Source organism: Siniperca chuatsi, linkage group LG6, assembly GCF_020085105.1.
Source record: "Siniperca chuatsi isolate FFG_IHB_CAS linkage group LG6, ASM2008510v1, whole genome shotgun sequence".
Classification (NCBI taxonomy): Eukaryota; Metazoa; Chordata; class Actinopteri; order Centrarchiformes; family Sinipercidae; genus Siniperca; species Siniperca chuatsi.
The window spans coordinates 6,885,690-6,908,732 of record NC_058047.1 but is presented as its reverse complement, the minus strand read 5'-3'; the positions used below and the strand labels follow the sequence as shown (position 1 = coordinate 6,908,732).

The following is a 23,043-nucleotide window of genomic DNA, read 5'->3' as shown; positions in this document are numbered from 1 at the left end:
TGAAATGTTGGAAAGCTAAGACTAGGAGACTGTTCTCCATGTCCATCCACCACGGATGATTAAAAGGAAGAAAAAACTCCTAAATTCGTTTATTGTGGTCACTATGGTTGTTTTTATTTTAGTTATTGTTAATTTAATGTTATTTATTATATATTTTACAGCAAATCACTAATTATCAGCATAAAAACCACAATTACACTGATTCTTATGCTTTATTCTAGGGACATACTGATTATTGTTTTATTTATTATTTGTGTATAAAATAAATGTTCTTGTTTTGATACAGCATATAAGCATTCATTACTTTGTGATATAAAAATCATGACATATTTTATTCATGTGAGACTTCCATTACAGTTTTTCAGTCATTCCCTTTAGAAGACTAATTAGAAAAGTGTTAGCAAAAAACTTTTTTGATTCCACATGAACATTGTCTTAATTGCTCATCATATTTTACAGTATACAAATTGAATACAATTCAAAAACAAAATCAGAGAGAATTAAACTAGTTATAGCTAGTTACTAATATGTAGTGGCAGATATTTTGCTATCAGAGATTAAATTCTAAATAATGAGGATAGGTGTTGATATTGAATCCTATTACACTATCTTTATTACCTTGTATTGGAGTGGGTTTTTTGTATTTTTTTTTTTTTTTTACAACCAAAGATAAATCAGGCAACGTGCATAAACTCTAAAATATTTGTTTTAATTGAGCGATGGAAATTGTCTCCTCTACCTCACAGCAAAAATCCAGAAAAGAAAAGATACTAATAGATATGCATGGCGTGTTCAGTCTCTTTTGTGGCACAGCTAATAAGCTATTTTTTGCCTGTGATTATGATTAGTTAAATGCTTGTTCCTTCTGTTGACAGTGGAGACAATTAAACGCTGTCTGTTAAGAATCAATACATTTTAGATCAGGACAAGCCATCAAAACACTTCACTGAAGATCTAAAAATATAGCTGCAGGGGTGGAAGTCCACCTGACGTGTGTGTGCGCCTCTTCATCTAATATCATCTGCCAACAAAAACACAAAACCCACTTAAAATGACTAAACTTTGATGACTGATTACATATTTGATCAGTGTGATAATTCATGGTCAATATCTCATAGAACAGTGGTCCTTTATCGCTCCATGTCGCCCATTTTTGTCCCATGTTTGTCCCAAGTGATTTTTGCTTGATTTTTCCATTATGATAATAATACGTACAGTATCAGACGAAGACTCCATGACTGAAAAGGACTAAAGAGTCTACAGCCATGCTAGCAGCTCTGTGAGGCTGTACTGAGGCACAGCAGTGCTTTGAGCTAAATGCGAACATCCTTACAATAACAATGCTAACATGCTGATGTTAAGCAGGTATAATATTTACCATGTTCACCATATTAGTTTAGCCTGTTAGCATCCTAACATTTACTAATTAGCCCTACACGCAAAGTACAGCGGAAGTTGATAGGAATGTCAATAGTTTTGCAGGTATTCATAAACCAACCATAAACCAAAGTACTGAACAAATAAATATTTTGACCTGATGATGGCGCTAGATGAAAAGTCAGGGGATCACCAACTGACAGGCTGACATCACCATCCCTAGAGCCACGCCGCTAGCATGGCTAAAATATATGGAAATAAATCAACACTCAAGGATATTAGGAGCTCTATACAAGTCATACAAGTGATGTCTTCAAATTTAAGTCTTTTAAAACACAAAGGATCTTAGCTATCTATCATCTTCATCACCTTTTTAATTTCAGATAAGATTTGCGAAACCTGCAGAAATCCTGACTCCTCTCCTCTCTTCTCTCTTTCCTTTTCTCACCTTCCCTTTCCTTTTGTTTCCTTTCTTTTCTTCTCATTTCCTCTTCTCCTTTCCTTTTTTCCTCACTCCTTTCTGCTCCTCCCCTTTTCTTTCCTTTAATCTCCTCTCCTCTATCCTCTCCTCTCTCAAATCTTCCTCTCCTCTCCTCTCCTCTCTTCTCTTGTTTCCTCCTCTCCTCTCCTATGATTAGCTGCAGCTCTGTAGGTTACCATAGCACCCGTGAGATAAAAAGTCAACCCACACAGAGTCTCCTGCCTACCACTTTTCCTCTCTCTCATTCTAGTCTGCCATTGTGTCTTTCCTCTTGCTCTCTCTGTCTACCTCATCTCTCTTGCTGTCCTTCCTGGCTCCTGCTGTTCACCTCAGCACGACACTATTATCGTTTTTTTATATAATTTACATCTCATGGTGAATTTTGTACATCTGTGTTCACCTGAGTGTGTGTATGTAGGTTTGTTTGTGTGTGTAGGCTTTTTTGCATAAATGTTTGATTATGAATATGCAGAAATGTTCTGCCCAACATGACAACTCAGCCTCACTGTCCGCCCACACACACAGGATGCCCATGGACACACACACACACAAACACAGATCCACAGGAGAGAGTGGGCTCCGAATTGACCCTCCAGACTCTCCAAAGTTGTTGACAGTAGTCAGCTAGAACAGGCCACTAATGTGTGTGATGTCTTCTGTTTTGTTTGTTTGTTGTTAGTTCTTTCTGACTAGTTAAGTGGCAGTAACTGCTTCTGTGTAAATGCTAACAGAGTATTATTTGAAATTTGTGTGCGTCATTGTTTGTAAAGTTTGTGTGTATTTGAGAGAGTGAGTCATCTGAGAGCCTTCCCAACCATTAGCCAATTAGATGGGGCAGTTTGGTTTTGCCAGTGGACGACAGCCTGCGGTTATCACGTTAAGGTTGGTTTACATGGTATGTAGTGTCCATGGTTTTGTGTGCATGAATGACAGAAACACAAATTTAACTCCACCTATTTTAAGTCTGTTTACAGGTCTTAGGGAGTACTTCTGCATAAGTGGAAAAAAGTTGTATAAAGCCTTTTGTGGCTCCAGAGGGAACTGCGCAAAGTCTGATAAATTGCCTCAAATGATGTCACTTGAGTCAGTGTCGGTTACTACAAGTTTGAAAATGGAAAAAAATCTGGGGGTGTGGAGTCAGAAAAAAGTGAGTTTACCTAACCTCTGTAGCTCGCTTCTCATCTTTGCTTGAGGCTACAGTAGCTGCTATAGCATAACACTCCTGAATCTCAGACAGAACTGTCGGCAGTCCTGTTGCACTGTGGGTAATGTAGGCGTCCAGTTTTGACAAGGAAGAAGAATGTGTGGAAGAAACAAGATGATATCTTCGGTTCTGCTGCATCAACGTTAACTTTCCATCATGGGTCCGGCGGTCGGTGGAATACTCTTTTAAGATAATAAAAATCTACAAAAATAAAACAGTTAGAAACCTCAGGAAGAGGAACAGAGGAGGGATCTGGCTTTTAGAATGGACAGAAATGTCATACTGTATATAAATAGTATAGTAACAGTAGTAAAATTTCAAAATGAGAAAGTAACAAGTCCTCCAAACTGAATGCCAAAAATAGGCCGTTTATGCCTTCCAAAATGCATATGATGGTTACAAAAATGAAAATGATTCATGTTTTCTGACCTCCTACCACTATGGTTATAGTTTTGTCTAGGTACAAAACTACTTTGTTAAGGTTAGGGAGAGATTGTGGTCAGGATTAAAAAGATAATAATGTTGATGTTGGGTTGGAAACAGGATGCAACAGTGGTCCCCCCATGTGAAAGGACAGGCTGCTTTGTTGACCCACGTTGTCATGTAACTTCCTCCTTTGCTTCTGAGATCAGTCAGAATTCACGTAAGCCAAAACATAGGATGCTTTAGGTATTTGAACAAATGACATGTGATGTTTTTCTGAGGACAGTCTTGGAGATACAGAATTATACCATTAAGTAAATATGTAAGTACATAACAGATAATATTAAGTATTATGTTAAGGAAGATACTCATCTGCAGGGAAGTCTGTTAAACATAACTTGGAGTGAGTGGAAAGATAGGAAAATAGGGGAGGACAAAGAGGATTAGAGAAAGGACATGAGGTAAGAGAGGAAACCAGCCTGCTCTGGCAGTCCATCCATTGTAGTTTCCAGTGATCTTTCAGAATACCATCTGCTGTCTGTTCCATTCAGTATTTACTGTATTAAATAATCTATGTGGTCCGACAATCCACAGGATGCTTCACTGCTGATGAATAATGGTTGAGATTGTGGAATTTGGCTAATTTGGTCAATCCTGGAAACCAAAAAATGTAATTTACACAATACATACAGATATAGTTAAGGGTTCCCTGTGGAGTTTTGTTGTAAACAAAGTTTATGCTTAAATTCAACGCATTCAATGCATTTCCTTCCTCATAAAACATTTGTTAAGCTGTTTTTTTTTCATATTTTAAATCATGAGTTGTTAACATTCATGTTTGCTTGCTAGCAGACTACTTCTTCACGAAAATCTGGTCTATTTGAGTAACAGCACTTTCATCAAAGATGTCTTTAACCTTGTTTTTGCACTATGGAGCTATGTTTTGTTGAACAGGAGCATGAAAATGCACATGTACAATGCGGGTTTCAAAATATCTTAAAATTAGCTTTTTTAAGGTTTTGTTAGGATGGTTAAACCCAGTAGGCGATTTGAGCGGGGATGCCATCCCCCTTGTTAGCAAATGACCAAAATGCATCCCCCTTGTTAATCTGCCGTCCCCCCTCTCCATCCTCTAGTAGCAGAGAGAGTGAAGGGGCAGAGGGGTTGTTTAGTTGAATATATTAGTCTAGTCTGCCTGACTCATTGATCCTTTCATGAGTTCAGGTTCATTAGTTGGTTCACTAGTTGGTTCACTAGTTCACTAGTTAAAAATGAACAAATCGCCTACTGGTTAAACCTGAAGGATAAACACAACACTTTTGGTGAGAATCATTAAATATAAATATGACTGATTGTTTAGTCCACATTTGTTTATTTTTCTTTGTCACATTTTACTTTTTCATGGTTATTGTCATTTGCCTAATTATTAAATGCAGTGACACATCCTGGATAGATTCAGTTGTATACTGTAAAAGCTCAATAAAAAAAACTCAGAATAAACCTTCAGCAAATGCAAAAATTACAGTGAGGCGGCGTGGGCTGTCCTTGGTCAAAAAGTTAATGGGGTTTTGCTCAGTTGTTCAACACAAACAAGTGATTTGTATGGACAGTTGTGAGTCATGTGGATGACAGTTTGGAGAAGTTTATTTAGATTTAACACTGTTGTCGCCCTCGTAGCTCACCTGGTAGAGCGCGCACCATGTATCAAGGCTGAGTCCTTACCGCAGTGGCCTGGGTTCCATTCCAACCTGCGGCCCTTTGCTGCATGTCATCTCCTCTCTCTCTAGCCCACCTTTACTGTCTATCTCTGCAGCTGTCACTATCACTATCAATTAAAGGCAAAAATGGCCAAAAAAAGAGAAGATTTAACACTGTTGTAAATTTGTATGTTAATGAGTCGTTAGGAACTGATAGTGGAGACACATAAAAGTTTCATCATTATGACAGATTAAAGGCTTTAAATACTGTGTGTGTGTGTATTCCTGTGCATGCAGCAGGTGGAGCCCTGGTTCCAGTGTTGAATGTTACATTGATAATGGATGCATTGTGGGGACTCACCTCTCATATGGGGACAAAAATCTGGTCCCCACATAGCAATTTACTTTAAGTTTAGGCTTTGGCTTTTGGTTAAGTTTAGAATGAAACATATAGGTTAACAGTAGCGTAAACGTTGGGGTCAGGTATGTAGTGGTTAGGATTAGGGATAGGGCTAAAGTTAATGTAAATCAATACAATGTCATCACTAGTTGCTAAAACAATTGTGTGCGTGTGTTGTGATGGGGAGTGCAGAGAGAGAGAGAAACTGAAGAGGCACTTACATATTTTTGACTTTATTTCATTTTTAGAACAAAGCTGGCACAGTTAGGGCAAGGTCTCATTAATACAGAACTCAGCAATCCTTATATGAACTGTAAAATTAATCTAGGTGTAGGATTTTTCTTTTGTTTCAGAATTCCTGAAATTTAGTAGTGTCTGTTTTTTATGTAGAAAAAAATAGATGCGTATACAATAATGCAAGGGTGCAGAGTGCAAAGAGGGCTGGAATAAATATTGAATGATTCATATGATAGGTTACTTTATATACATGAAGTAGGTGGATATGTACAATATATGCATGTATACATGTCTAAATACAGCATATACAGAGTGCTTGGATTCATATTTAGACTTTACTGTCCACAGGGGAAATTCCACTCCACAGCACGATACACATCAGACAACAACAGATGTCATGAGTGTGCTGGTCAAAACTGAATCTATTGTTCAGTGTCACTCAGCGGTATTTGAAGCTGTCAGCCATTTCAACTGTTTGGTTATTGACAAGAATTATTACAATTACAATCATTATTTCCTTTGTTTTGCTGACATTGAGGTGAAGATGGTTGAGTATGCGGCCGTGTTGTGATAGTCCAGAGAAGAGTGGTTATCTGTGAGTGCGGCAAGAATGGCTGTGTTGAGTATTTGAGGTAAGTAATGATGGGTGATGGACTGGTGCAGTTATTGGTTTACATTGTGTACAGGAAAGGGCACACATTTGATGTTGTTGATGATGATAGATATATGTTACTGAGACAGTCTCAGTAACACTTTAACAGTATTTAAACATGGAGTGGATCCATGAATCAGATGTAATGAAACAATAAAATTATAAATACAGCAGGTTATGGAATATACTGTATGGGATGGATGAATGGATAGATAGACAAAAAAAACACTTCCTGTCCTGCCTTCATCAGACTCCTCTCTTCCGTGCTCTGCTCATTAGTTTCCATGGTAACAGAGTGTAGCTGAGCTGGTCGTCAGGCTGCCCACTCAGCCCGCACATCTCTCAAACACGCGCATACACACACACGCACTCATTCATCCATCCATAGATACTCTCACACACAGACACACACAAATATGCATTACAGTTGCATTGACTCAAGGACACACACAACACAACTCATAATAATGACACAGTTACATAAATACATAGACACACAAACTACACTCATACAAGTGCGTTGTTGGTTTGGATTTTATCAGGCTATGCTCATCACTCCCATCTTCTTCAACTCATTTGTGTGTGTGTAGGTATGTGTGTTTGTGTATATATTCCCCCAAAGCAGAGACAAAAGGCCTCTTTTTACCTCTTTAGGAATAGTGAGGCCAATGATCAGATGCTTGCAGACTTGGGGTCCCAAACCCGGACATATACAAGCACAAATACATGTATATTCCTATGAAGATGGTCCTCGGAAGGATAGAAATCCAGGAACACACACATGCACAAAACTCAGTCAGATATGGTGTGTATGGGGTACCTAGCCCACTCAGAGTGCTGTAGAGACAAAGACAGAAACAGAAATACCAAAGTAGGTTAGAGCAAAGCATTCTGGGATAGCAGGATACCCCCTGGGCTTCTGCAAGAGGCTCTCTTCCTTTCTCCCTCTCGCTGCTTCTAGCTCTGACTCTTTCTTTCTTTCACTTTTTTCTGCATGTTTTCTTTCTTGCTCTATTTCTCTCTTTTGCATTCTTTCTCCTCGCTGATTTCAGTTCTTTATGCTTTTTAGCCTGTTTTTTTTCTTTTTTCTGCATCAAGTTAAATGCTGCTTTAATTCATGTGTATGCAGGAGAGAGAAAGTGAGTAAAAGAGGTAATCCCTCACCGATACCAGATGAAGATATGGAAATCAGGTTGTTTAAAAACTAGATGCAGAGACTTAAAACTGTGTTCTAAGATTTATTTTAAGTAATTTTTTTTCTTAGGCTCTGTTGAGCCTTTGTCACCCTGTATTGTAAGTTTCTTATTTCAGTTACTGCCACTATGTGGAGTCAAAACAAATATTACATGCTTTTCTGGGATGAAATGCTCAGAGACATTCCCTGATGTTTTATCAATATTCTATCTCTAATATTTCATAATGAAATACTTACTTTCATCATTACAAATCAACTTGTTGTTAGCCCTTCTCACTGGAAAAAGAGCTTGTTACTTTATGGTATGTTCATTCATAATTGTGAGTTATTTTTTTTAAAGGTAATTAAGATTACAGAGGGCACCAGTGGTGGAATGTAACTAAGTACATTTACTCAAATACTGTACTTAAGTACAATTGTGAGGTACTTATACTTTACTTGAGTATTTCCATTTTATGCTACTTATATATTGTCATTTTTACTCCACTAAATTTGATTTGCTAACTTTAGTTACTAGTTACTTTGCAGATTCAGATTATTGATATAAACTATAAATCAACTAATAAATTATAATATATTATTATGGATTAAGCTACTCAGAAGTATATTAAGTAGTTGAAATTAGCTCCAGCTTTACCAGCTGCAACATTAATTATGCTAACACATTAAGGCACCACTAATTAGAATCCAGTGATGTACTACATTATTCTGAAAAGGGCCATTCTGCATAATGAGTACTTTTATTTTTGGTACTTTAAGTTTATTTTGATGCTAATAATAATGCTAATTTTGATGCTTGTAACAAGGTATTTTCACACTGTGGTATAGCTACTTTTATTTAAGTAAAATATCTGAGTACTTCTTCCACCACTGGAGTGCACAAGCAAGTTTTGCATGTGTCAAATATGCAATATTCATACAGGCCTGCACTGTACTGACCCTTCAGCACTATATACAGTTGGTCACCAAAGCCTTACATAGTGCCAACCATCTCTAACCATTAATTATTTTCTATATTACACCTAAATAAGTCATGTTGTTGCACTTGCTTGTACACATGAAAAGTGGTGTGTGTGTGTGTGTGTCCCCCAATCCGATGTCAGAAAGTTGAGGGGGGAGGGGGTTTCAGACTACACACCTCTCGGTTCGGTTGAAGCACACCGACACCTTGAGCCTCACATCATTTGTGTTTATTGGAGCAGAGATCGTTTTGGCCAGTTTAGCGTGGCTCTAAGGGTGACATCTGATTATCAGTGAAAAAAAAATTTTCACAGTCAACAACTGGATGGATGGATTGCCATGAATTTTAAGATATGTTCTTTAATTAGTTAAAGAGTTAGTAGTTTCATGTAAAGTAAAATTATTTGCAGACTGGAACAAATTAAATCAAGGAGTAAACACAGGGCTGCTCTGTCTAATTAGCCATCTGTTTTTTTACTTTCTTTAATCTTTTCTTTTTGCCACAATTAGCATGTGTCAACATGAATCAACATTTCACAGCAGTTTATTAAAGAAAAAAAACACCTGACACAGTTCAGAAACAGAAGAGCAGTTAATTAACTTATAGTAGTGTTTGTACCCCTGTCATAAACATTTAATTATTCATTCAGTTCAGTTAGTTTCACTCACTGATTCATTCAATTAATTTCATTCATCTGCCCCTTTCTTCCTCTTTTTCTGTCTTTGTTTCAGTCAGCAGATTGTAGGGAGGAAGAGATGAAAACAAAGTGATGGACAGAGACAAAGGAAAGATGGATGGCGTAGAAGGAGAAAAAGCTCACTGGTTGGCAGATCTGTTAGAAAATCTAGTGAGTAGTTGAAGAGTTGCTGGCTTGATCCCCAGTGCCTGACTGTGCCCACTACAACGCTTTGCATTACAATGAAACTCCTGAGGGACGTTTTTTTCCCCTTGCTAAAGGAGGCTTAATTATTAACAAGGTTTATTAGTGTAAGCCATTGATAAACAATACCTCCCTTCCTGACTCTAAAGCAATATGTCAGTACAAATGTTTTATGATGCATTTAAGGTGTAGTCAAACGAGGAAAGTGGCTCAGATTTGGTGCAGCAGTTTAGTGCACCACATTTATATAAATTGTTTTCTTGTTTTTATCTTTAAAACAGTGTCAGATCTTTGCTGATGATGTCATACAGTACTGTAGTGTTAACATCCCACCACCACTGCATGACTTCCCTTTGCTTCCCAAAAGTGTGAGGACACCAAAACCCCATGCTCCAAGGTATCATTACCAGGTTTTTTGTATTAACCATGCAACATGCAAGACACTACTGAACACACACACACACACACACACACACACACACATATATACACATATGGTTTGTGTGTGTGTATATATATATATATACACACACAAACCATTCATTGAGAGGAGAGGAAAAGAGAGATGAGAGGAGAGGAAATGATGGAGAGCAGAGAGGAATGGAGAGAAAATGAAAGGAAGGACAGAGGAGTAGAGAGAGGAAAAACAGTAGAGGCAAGGAGAGGAGAGGAATTATGAAAGGAATTAAGAAAGGAAAGGAAGGACAGAAGAGAGGAGAAGAGGAAACGAGGGAGTATGGGACCATTGTGAAATGAAAGGAAAGGAAAGGGGAGATCAAAGTAATGAGAGGAGAGGAAAGAGGAGAGACAGAAAAAAGGGAAAGGAGAGAGTAGAAGAAAGGAAAGGATTAAGGAGAGAAGAAGAAATTAAAGGAAATGAAAGGAGATGAGAGGGGGAATCAGGGAGTATGGGACCACTGTGAGTTTCACTGCCTTGTGCGACACTCTCCATGCATCCCTCCTCACGTGGCTCTTGCCCTCCCATCTACTCTTCTGCCTCCTCCTTCTTCCTTAATCTGCTCCACTCTTCACTCCCCTCTTCTCCCTCCTCATGTCCCTCCCATCCAGCATGCAGATGATGGGATGTATGGATTGTTTTCTCTCTGTCTCCTCCTCTTCCCACCTCATCACCAAAGCAATGCATCACTGCAATGCATAAGTATTCATGTGGCTTTTTGCATATGTCGACCTTACGTTTGAATGCGTGTGTCAGGGTCTTAATTTAGATTGTGTTGTCGTTTTGTGTGTGTGTACGTGCGCCTGTGTGATTCTCTGTGTCAGCGTCCCAGAAAAGGCGGACCTCAGGGAGTTGTGCTCCACTTTCACTCCTTTATTAATTCACCCTTCGCTCCCACTTTGTTTGCCAGGATGGATGGGATGGAAGGAGAGAGAAAGAGGGTGTAAAAGAAAAGAGAGGACGAGTGAATTGAAGTGAAATAATTCAAAGGAGAGTCGAGACAGACGGTAAACACTAATTTTTGTTGTTTTTTGTTACTGCTTGCATTCAGAAATTACAGTATAGTAAGTAGCAATTAGACTGACTGACTTTACAGACACTGAACACTTTGGTTGTTTTAAAACAACCCATTTTCACCACTGAGCACTCCTTACATCCTTGAGAAACTGCAGCTATTCATCCTCCAGGAGGCACTGGCTTTGTTTTTTTTTTTCTCTCTGAGATAAGAACAGGGTGAAGCGGCCAACAGACTGTGGGTGGGCAGGGGAGTCAGCATTCAGAGTATTTAGAGAGGAAAAAGACTTTGTCTGTGGGAGCTTTTTGAAACTGAGGGGAGGACCACGGAACAATTTTCCTTCCATTCATTTGTCTGTTCCTCCATTTATTTGGTGTAAAATCTCATTCATCCCCACAATGAATGAACAAATACATTCATTGTGGGGAAAACTGCATAGTTTGTTGGGGATGTCATAATTACTTACCTTGGGACTGTGTGAAACTTGTGCCATTGGCTTGTACTCAAAATCTGTGTAATTTGTCATTAAGGACCAGTGGCGTAGCACAAAAATCTAGACCCTGTACATGCAGCCTCAGTGGGCCCCCTTACCCTTTTAATATACATATATAATATACAAATAACTTAACCAACAAGTAAACACATGCATCTGTAGTGGTTTTAAGAGTAATCAGTAATTAAGTGTTTATAACATATAAGAAAGGCTGCACAATCTGAAATCTCACCATATTTCAGCTCTCTTTTCTCAGCATACTGTAATGTGTGAAACTTTCATTGAGGTTTAAGAACATTATAGAACATTATTCCTATCACAGTTTTTTTAGGTCTTCATTATACCCTGAGCATGAGACATGGAAAGCCATCTAACTCTGGATGCACACTGAGAAAGGATTACTGTATTACTGTATTTCACAGTAAAACAAAGCCAAATAAGACTTCAGTGGATTCGAGTTTTATTTTCAGAATGTGAATTATTTTCAAATGCTAGCCCAGTCTGTTGCAACATGAAAGTAGCATAATGCAACTTTTAAGGCACAATTATAACTGAAAACACAGGATTAGAACCAGCTCTGAAACTGACTGACTGGGCTAAATGCAGGTAGTAATGTTAAATAATAACTCAGTCTAAGTTTTTAAACTTTTCTGATGCTGCTGGAGGTTTATTTGCATCAGCTATGTAACAGTAAAATGATCCAAACACTTTAATCTCCCCCAACTTTAATTTATCATCTGTGGTGCTCTAGAAGTCCCTAGAAGAGCCAAATCGCCCTCCCTTGCTCTTGCCAGACCCACTAACAGAATTAAACTGGGTTGAAATACACTCAGATTAAATGAATGATAAGGAGATGATGTATCCCCAGTAATACACTTGTAAGCACTGTAAAATAGTGCTTAAAATCACAAGGGTCACCCCTGTTCTAGCTGGAAGCTGAAGCCTTCAGACCACGAGGTCTTCACCAACTAGAATAGTATGACTGCTATAGCAACAGTAACAATACAATAACAAATAGTAACAACAAAGGAATATGATGATGGTAACAGACATATTAAGCTACAAAGAGTGAGAGTATACAGAATGCAATGTTAGGCTGCAACGTTGCTTTTATTTTGAAAAAGGAAGAATGATAGACAGGTGTGGCATTGCATGGTGGAAAGGAGAGGCAGAGATCTATATAGTACAGTATATTTTTATACAATATTTGTATGCTGCTATCTAGGCTAACCCTCTCTGTCTCTAATCATAATCATACATTCAACACAGGTCTTTGTCTCTATAACGAACCTTACAATGACTCATGCTGCATTGCCATGGTGACGAGCATCCCCACATTATTGGATGTCATTTGGATTGCTAGGACAGACAAACTGACACACGTGCAGGCAGGCTGCTGCTGCTGTTATCTCATTGTTCGTTCGACTTACTGTTCATCTCGCCACCAATGAAAACTAATTTTACATTGCCGAGCAATTCTTCCATTTCATTTGTGTACAAGTTTGTGCTGAGGGCACAAGCAGTCATGGAGCTCCTCACATTAGTCACAATGTGTGAAGGGAAACAAATGGTGTATAGTTTGTGTTTTAGTCCATATTAATGTATGTATCTGTGTATGTGTGCTTTGTGTGTGCAGATGAAAACTGTAGTGGCAAGTCTCATGAACCCATGAACAATTTAAATATATTCAGTTAAACTACAAAATAATAAGCAAAAAAGCAATTAACCCATTAGTAAATACATCCAAGACAGAGAAGATTCAGTTATTCAAACATTCTCTGGAAGCGGTGAAAGATCTATCAAGCCATGTTAAACTTAAAGTGTAAATTACTATACTGTGCATACAACCTGCATACTATACAACTGCAATAATGGAATCCAACCAGGAAGTACAGGTGGCAGGAAGCTCACAATAAGATTTTAGGCCTGATTTGAATAATTTTTTTTAAATGTATTGTAAAGCCTTAAACTGATGGCTTGAACAATGATTCAGCTGAGTTAGATTGCCTTCAGTGCAGAAAAAAAAAACTGATGGATTTTGTTTGCAGTGATCAGTGTTAGGACTACAAATAAAAGAAAATGGTCTCATATACTAAGGAGTGTGCTGACAGAAGGCTGATAAAAGAAATCACACAATGCAGGGGCAGAAAATCATCAGTATAACCCTTCATTTCACTCTTTACTGAAGACTGCTATTGTCTTCCATCAGTGCCAAAAGAGTCACTTTGTTATTACACAGATGTGACAAAACATCAACCCAACACTGTCACACTGATATTTTATGCATTTTAGCTTAACTGATTGTGTTAATGGAGATGAGAGACAAGTATTTTGTTTTTTTAAAATGACAAAGGAAAGGGGGTTGGAGTCAGCACAAAGCTTTTATTGTAGTTTGGGGATTGCTAAATTATAATATATCCAGTTTGTTACTGTTAATATTTTGACAGTTTCTTTTTGGTTTGCTGCAGTCGATAAATAGTTTTTTAATATTCTTGCTAAAAATGACTCGGTCAGTGCATATCTCACAATATGTCATCAGGTTCTTTATACATGTATATACAAGAAAATCCTGCTTCCAAGCACTGATGGTGGTATGCTAAAGTAAGGGCAATACAGAAATAAAAGATGGATGCAGGCAATTAAAAGGGATCAACTTACATAACTGGAAAGCTGAACATATATTGACCTGACCAGACATAACTTAGCAACCTTAACAAGGCATGGCAGGCCTGTTAAGCTTTGGATTTCTCTGCATGTTGAAGGTGTACATGGGGTTGTAGTAAGAGCAATACAATCCTGTCCAAAACCAAAAACAGAGTCAAGAGAATAAGTGTAAGGAATGGATTAAACAGTGTGTTTATCTGCTCTAACATAAGCTGCAAATGTTACCTTGTCCAGCTAACTAGCTAACTGCCGACAGTAGTCACTTAGCATTATTTTCAAAGCCAAGGAGCATATCATTTGCTAACTATTATATAATTAATTATAATTTGTGGGGTTACAGGTTATGTTTGAAAAATCCCTGCTCAAGACTGAAACATCACTGTGTGAGAGCTGAGATACAACTAGTGGAGATGCGTCGTCTATCTTTATATACAGTGTATGGTCATGCTCCCGGTGTGTAAAGGATGGTGGTTTCAAACAACTCGTGAAGTTAGCACTAGCGACAGTTGTCATTTCAGCCATCAGCCAAGGTCGACGGCTTCAAATGAGAAGCCTGCTTTTGTCGACCTCTGTCTGAAATTAAGGACCCATTGTTTAAAAAGTTACAATAAATTTTGTTGGGATATCTGTCCCCTGTTAGCATTGTAAACTGTAGAATTGAAAGCTTGACTGGTGTAGTAACTGTAACTAAGGGAGACTGGGCTTAGCAAAGGGTTAATTGATTCACAGAAACATGATTTTCTCTTTATTGTTTGCACAGGAAACCTATATGAAGACGGCACAAGAAGATTCAACAAGAAGACTGCTACCGACTGCATAATTGAACGACAAACAGACACGAACATGTTCAGCAGAGCGTGGTACCCATAAGGCCTTGCAGGGGCCCAGTGGGTGGGGTTACAAGGAGGCAGAGATGAACCTGACGAACGTCAGGCCGTCACCCGGGGATATAAGCTCCACCCACCACTGATCTTCAGGGTGACTGACAGCTGGACCAACGCCTCATACGCCGGCACCTGAACCATCATTGGCCCACAGTACAGGTAGGAAACGAGGGGGAGAGGAGGAGCTTTTGTATCTCAAGTTCTCCGAGTTGTGTTTGTCAGTATCAGCAGTTTTCCTAATTATCACCCTGTCTATAGAGCTGGATGAGGGGTGATGAAAAGGGGAGCTGAAGGGCAAGGAGGGTATGGGAGGTAGGAAATGAGGTGGAGGGGCTAAAGAGTTTAAACAGTTTAAAATAGCAAAGAAAATGGGACATTAATATTAAAATTATAAAGGAAAGAGAAGGAAATAAGGGTAAGAGGAGTTTTTATTCTGATCACGTCTAAAAACAAAACTGTTTTTACCTGTTACAAATGGCAACTCAAAGGCGAGGCGAAATGCCTGCCATCATTGCCTCCTCTTGGCTGCATACCACTGCCTCCCCGATCTCTATCCACAAATTCTGTCTCTTGCATGTCTTTGTTGTCTCATTGCAGTCACAAAAATGGGGATAATGGCGTACACTTTCAGACAGTCTCTCCTTGAAAGTATGGTGTTGCACTCGGTTGTACACACACAAAGTGATTGAAAGTAATTGTGTGAAGATCGAATCATTGCACCAGGCCAATCCAATTGCTATCTGAAGTGGGTGTGATTGTCATACACAGTCCTTCCAGTTCTTCACTTCCAGTGAAGTCTGAAGTCAGGAGTTTGGACTTTGAGCTTTTTACTCGAAGCATTTGTGAAACTGTGAAAACAGCATAGGAAAACGAATTCAGTGCTAGGAATAACAAATCAATAGAAAAACTGAAATATAAACAGGAGTTGGGCCAAATGGACTGTGAAAATTAATTTGTACAGAAACAGGGAAACTAAATTCACAAAATTATAGACTTACTAACTTATGACTTATTAAGTGTATCACTAGTGAAAGAACAACATGAAATCCCCATAGGAAGTAAATCAAGAGTAAAAGTAAAAATAGAAAATAGCAGTTAGCCCGACAGTTAATTAACAATTACTTAGAATGTTGTATTAGCAGCACATTAGCCTTATGCTGTGATCACACTTCCGGTGACAAAGCTATAAGCCATTTCCAATGGAAGCCGGTGACATGAAATTACAAGTTGTCGTCCAACACTTGTTGCTGCATGACGGGCATGACACAGTACAAATCAAAGTTGAGTTGGCCTCAACTATTTTCAGCGCTCCAATGACGCAGTGAAGCCGTCCCTTTCTCTCTCCCCGCAATTCCTGTTCTGTTCCGCCTAAAAAATGGAATAAAAAGAGCGGCGCTCCCCCTTCTGGCAGTGAGAGTAATTAAACAAACACTGTCGATGCATGCTTATGACGTATGCCCATGCTTATGAGCTCGCCCCAGGCTCCTGTTCAGAAATAGTTACAAAAATACAGAGAAATTGCCACAGTTCCAAAACAATAATCCATTATTTAGGAAGAGTAAATGTCTGCCCTCAGTCCCTTCTCTCAGCGCTCTCCAACAAGGAAAAGCTAAAGCTGCACCAATGGTTATCCGTGTTTGTATTTGCCATTGATCACTTTCTTGTTTTTGACAGTAATCCTTCCTCTGAACACTGAGTTTCTTTTTTGTCTGGAACATCAGAAACGTTTCTTGGAGATTCTTAGGTTTTACTCCTAGTTACTGAAGCCTACTCCGTCGCTATATAATACAATGTTGCATATTAAGCATATTAACACAAACTATACAATCATAATGAACAAAGTAAATAATAAACAATTCTCAATAATAAACATTCTCAATGGCTTACAGCAATGGCGGATCGCAGAGCTCTGGGATGCTTCCCGCTTCCAATCTGGCAAACCAATCATTGCTGGTTGGTGTAAAACACATGATTACCGGTGTGCCAGTGTGGGAATGTTGCCACAGACACCAGATTTAAAAGCTCCGGTACATTGCCAAATACAGAGAGATTTACCTGGCATTTACCTGGGATAGGCTTAATCAGCATTGTGTGAACTCGTGTCGCAAGGGCTTGAATGTTACAGACGTTCATATGTAAAAGCCCCGCACTCTAGCTTTAACTACGTCAATTAACACTTCAACGGCAACTCTGCAACAATGTAGCTGGCAATGCTTGGCCATTTTGTAGCTTTGTCGCCGGTAGTCTGAATACAGCAGCAGACTGCTAGCATTAAGGCTAGCTTGGTTAGTAGGAAACTAATCACAGAAACACTAAATAAATATATCACAAATCATCACAAAATAATTGCAATAAAAAGAGCACCTGCAGCACACAGGGCCCAACAAGGGCATTTAAGGGGGGAGATAAAAAGATGGCTGTCAATATTTGTTTGGTCACAGATCTGACAAAAGCCTGGATGTAACGATGTCAGTTAAACTCCTATGGAACTTTGTCAGTAGTGGTTGCTACTAGCAACAGATTGTTACCCTTACATACACACACAAAAGCAGGCACACATATAATGCCAAACAGGGTTTCCAGCCACCCACAGAAATTTAAGGTACTAAGGCTATACAACTAATGAAAATCATGTTCCTATATAATTTGAATGATTCAACTGGATTTTGTACAGTCACCATGCTGCTATTGTTCCCCCTGATTCCTGTTACCAACGTCACACCATGTGATAATGAGCAGCACAAGCACACAGGTACTCAGGTGACTGTGAAACTGCAGCTGTGGCAGCAGTAGCAGCTGGCAGATACATTTTGTTTTACCTCATGAGCCACTGAGGTGCATGAGAAACTTTTTAACACAGAGTGAGGGAAGCAGGGTGCTGATAACTGTTAAAATCAGACAAGCAGTGAAAACAATGAGTTTATGCTGAAACAATGTGTATTATCCGTTGTATGGAACTTTTTCAGGATCAAAGCTGATTATATTGGCCAAGAACAAAACGTGTGTAACGTGACATTTGAGAAAATGCCTTTGTCATTTAAATCAAGCGATTCATAATTGGAAGTATGAATGTGTGTAGCAAATTTCATGGTAATCTTATAACTGTGAAATATCATTGTGTGCCATGGGGAGATTTTGGCCACTTTGGGTGGTTGGGGTTCATCCTCTGGACAGCATGAATATTAATACATTTCAAGGCAATCTGCCAAATAGTTTTTCTTGTGATTTTCTTTTATTGTGTGCAACAGGAATTTAAAATATTGTCCAGACATCTTGTTTTAGAGTGTCAGTTGCCCCCAAAATAGAAAAACTTTTTTATTTCTCAATCTTTTGTGTAGTAGTAGCATTATTTTAGGGTCCGAGGCAGTGGAGGAAAAACTAAAAATGGCACAAGCTGCAAGCGGTGGGGCACCCGCTGCATGAGGTGGGGTACCAGTGCGCAGAAAGTTGTGATGCATTTATGGTAAAACAGTTCCAAACCCTGGTGAAGATTAAAATTGTTTTATTATGTGACTCAGATTTATTACAGCACTATTTAACCATTTTGAGGCCAACTCATTTGCTAGCATGTAGGGCAGCCTATAGGTTCTGTGCTGCACTGCGTTTTCTCCACTGGAAGGGCACCCTAGAGGGCACTTTATTGTTTTCTTGCCACCGTAGAGGGCACTTTATAATTTTTTGTCTACCATACGGGCATCCAAGAGGGCACTTTTGCTGCAAGATTTAGACACTTTTTCAGTGGACAATCTGTGAAATGACAACTGTCATGATGAAGACAACAATAGGAACTTTTTTTGATGAGCATGTTGGCACTCAACCCGACACCAAAGCTAGGGTATGTCACTCCTGTGGATAGACTTTCTCATTAAGGTCCAAATGTCTGCTGTGGGAATAAAGTTTATTGCCCACAACATTCAGAGACAGAGATGAGTCTGTCAACGGTTAGATCTCTGACTAATGAAAGATTATTTCCCATTGTGCTTCTTCAACATCCTTCAGAGCAATCTGCCTTAATAGCTAAACTAAACTCTTTTTTTTTTGTACTGGTGAACTGCAAATCCTTCTCATTTAACTTTAATTTAAACATTGCTGGATAAGTGTGTTTTACCTTCATGAGTGATGATATGTATCACTAAAACATCGTTTGTGTGTGTGTGTGTGTGTGTGTGTGTATCTTTTTGAGTGGGTGTTTGTGTGGGCATACATGGGCCAGCCTCATTGTGTTTTTCAACCCTCTGTCCTTCCTCTCTCTCTCTCTCTCTCTCTCTGTTTCTTCTCCTCATTCTACTGTTGTCATGGAAACCAGTCCTACTCATCCCTGTTCGCTGAGTCAGGAAAAGGAGGCTGTACTGTAGTTTGACTGGGGTGGTCCTATCAGAATCACTAGGTGGCATCTCAGACCCGTCTACCAAACAGCATCTAGCTGCTCGTGGCAGTTTGGAGATGTTAAGACACATTCAGCTGTTAGGATCCATCAAGTGAAATCACCACGAAAGATTGGTTGGCTTTTTTTTGGGGGGGGGGGTGACCTCCCCTTTAAGCAGCATTTCACTGTTGTCTCATTTGGCCTTGTCACTCCTATATGGTTATACTTAACACACTTATAATGTCGGCTATGCCAGGATTCAGTGGAGTTGATTTTGAAAGATGAAATGGGCACTTGGACTTCTGAAGAAAGCTGCTACATTCTGGGGAAAAGTGCATCTTCACTTGTGACCTCATACTGCTCCTGGGGTCCAAAGTGAAAAGTGTCGTATGATGTGTATATTGGTATATGGACCCAAATGCAGATGACCAGGAAGCGTAATGAGGTGAAGTAGCCAGATGGCTACAGTGTTTACTGAGGGTGATGTGGTTGACAGGCAGGTACAGGCTGACTGGTAAGCAGACAGGTAAACAAACTGGCAAAAGTCAGATCGGTTACCGGCTGGTAGTGGTGGAAGCAGGGAAGTGAGTCCAAGGTGGTAAAACAGTTCAAATAGGGAGCAGGCAAGTTCAGGATCCAGCCAAGGTCCAAGGGAGACAAAGAATCCAAAAAAACAGAACTCACGGTAAAACTGCTGGGGAACTCGGCATTGGAACCAGGTACAACAAAAAGTGCACCAAATAGCGACACACACAAAGGTCAGGAACACTCACAAGACAGGAACAAAAACTCAAGGCAGGAATCACTCAGCAGGAACAACACCATGTGAAACAACGGTGAGACACAGGTGTAAACAATCAAGGAAGGACCAACAATCAAAACTTGAGGGAAAACAAAGACAGGAAGTAAAAACCACAAGATACACCAGGGAAGGAACACACTACAAAATAAAACAGGAAGTGAAAAACCTTAAACTACCACAAAAAGTCCAAAAAATTAAGTCATCACATATGTTTCTCCTATATCATTCTCCTTTTTTTATCTCCATAACTTATATCCCACTGGTTTACACTTAAACTTAATCCATCATTGTCTAATGTCCCGCCCATGTGATTTTAGAATGCATTAAAGGAATAGTTCAACATTGGACAGTATCTAGCCTCTCATGAATCTGTAGCTCTGTGGGTTTGTTGGGTTGAGCACATAATTGTCATACTCTCCTCTGACTGGACAATTGCAATCCTGTATCATGCTCTTAACTTGTGTAATAGGTAAACAGCAGGAATTCCATACACTTGCCAGTTGCCAGCTTAATAGGTACACTTAGGTAAAACTAATACAGTCTGATACAACAGTCCTGCAATAAATCCTACCTTTATGAAGGTTATAATGTTTAATTTGTGTTTAAACTTTTGTGGTGCATTTATTTTGTCAACCCCATTTACATCAAAGAGAGTAGGCTAAATAACAGAAACACCTTTTTTTGTTTACTGTGCCACAAAAATATATACAAACATACAACTACTTCATCCCTTGGGAACTATGTTTTTCTCACGGCATCCTCCACAGACTCAGTGGGGGACTCACCGACATGACTGAGCTGTAATTAACACAATACAAAGGGCAGAGTGTACTCTGGGTGGCATGAGTCACATGCTCATATTTTAAAGAATAAAAAAACTTTATTTTTCTAGATTTGAGAAACACTATATATAGTGTGTGCAAGATTATGTTTGCAATATTTCTGATTTGTATTTTTTGGGTGAAGTGCTTCTTTAAATAACTTTTTTGTGAGTGGCATTTTCTGTAATGACTCCTTTGTGATTGCAGTTTCTTCTCCACAGAAGAGGACAGCAGAGCAACAGAGAAGAGTTGAGCAAGTCCATAATAATTGAAGCAATTGCAAATGAATCTCATGGGACTGAATCTTCAGTCTGAGCTGAATTGAACAGAGTTAATGGCTTTTGTGAACAACTCCTGTGTGATTCACTCCTGGGGCCACATTACAGGAACATCCGAATGAGAAAATCCTCTCTTAATCCCACTTAAGAAAGCAATTTAGTGTTTTTCCAAGACAAGAGTGTTGCTGAATGCAGTGTCTGTTGTCAATCAAGCCGTAGTATAATAATCTGTAAATCCCCCTCAATCTGCTGCAGAGATACCAAATAACTGATCTGATAGCATGATTCAAGATTGACTTTGTGCTTCAGATGGAACCAATAAAATATTGTACATATGTCTTAAAGAAAGCACTATATAAGAGCTATACACAACCACAGTATTGGTTACTGATGGATGGTTGGATGGATGTTGCGTCATAATTGCAAACATCTTCAAAATGCAAGAAAAACATTTTTTAGGACCTGGAATGTGTGAAAGTTTACTGAGCAGTGTGAATAGTCCATTACGCCACAGTGTAAAATTGTTTTGCAATTTCCTAGGCATTGTTTCAGGAAGTTGACTTCAGGCTAACTTCCAAACTGCAGGAATGTCAATGTCACCATATGGGATACAACTAAAGGCCATATCTATTATACCATTGTTTATTGACAGTGACACAATTTTATTGCATGTTGTAATGACACAAAACACTTCATACAGTAGATGTTGATATGTGTTGATGTGTTGAATGGCCATGTTTGATGTGCCTCACATATTATAGTTATTTGATTAAGGCAGGAACGTGGGTAAGGCATAGCTATTGTTATCATACTCTGATTAAGATAATGTGATTATGCGCTTAGTTAAAGTATAATCACAGTAGCATATCACAGTAACATGTTGTTGAATGACAGTGGCATGAAAAGATATTTGCAGGGACAGGGGCAAAATCCTGAGAAAGGCATCTCCTTGGACTGCAGAAGCATAAACCAGAGGTCATGCAGGGAAATAAATATAAAACAGGTGCAAAGAAGGCCATTAACATAGAAGGGAGGGTGCAAAAGTATCGAGGGCCAGGGCTGGGACACAGGACTGCCTCCTATTATTGGCTAATCTAAACAGCAGTAAACAGCTTTCTTGGCCCACATATATTTTGGAGTTTGCCCAAATACATTTTTAAGGGTTTTATGAGCACCAGTGAGTCTTGCAACCAAATTTATATGGAAATCGCCAAAATTGGAGAGTTCAGTTAACTTTATTTACCAGGATAATCCACGCAGTTATACTGCTTACCAGGGAATTCTGGGTAGATAACAAACAATAAAATAATAAGATAATTAAAACTATTCAAAAAATCAGCAGTCTGTAGAGTTAGTGTACTGGTGATCAGATTTTTGTTTACATTTGAAAGCCTAGACTAGTTTGTTCCCTTGTAGACCTGTTGACCTGATGTGTAGCACCATAATATTGCAGGCTGCTGAATGCAATATTTATTGATGCAAGTATTTACAGAAAATGTGAGTGCCACCTCTACAAGGCCTTTGCTGTTTCTGTTCTGTCAGACACACGCGAGACAGCTCAGTAAAAAACATGGTTGAAACACCTCCTGTGTAGACAGCCGTAGACCCTACATTTCACACTGCATAGCCAAAAAACGTATACCGGTAAATGGGAGCATTGAGGGGAGTTGTTACATAATTTGAAGCTGTAGTCCGACATTTTTTGAAGTAAGCTTATTATTGAGAAATAGAAGTCTTGTCACTTCAGGAAGTTATT

General features: G+C 39.0%; 1 protein-coding gene across 2 annotated transcripts in view; it reads left to right on the top strand.

Annotated features, from left to right (window-relative positions):
• The window catches only part of lrrc7 (leucine rich repeat containing 7), a 126,901-nt gene that overhangs the window by 8,052 nt on the left and 95,806 nt on the right, over positions 1–23,043 (top strand). Inside the window, exons 2-3 of one of the 2 annotated variants that reach the window (XM_044199832.1) lie at positions 9,359–9,474; positions 14,897–15,179. The gene's annotated coding sequence lies outside the window, so the exon portion shown is untranslated. The remainder of the gene's footprint in view (positions 1–9,358; positions 9,475–14,896; positions 15,180–23,043) is intronic. The other variant, XM_044199831.1, reaches the window with a different exon arrangement.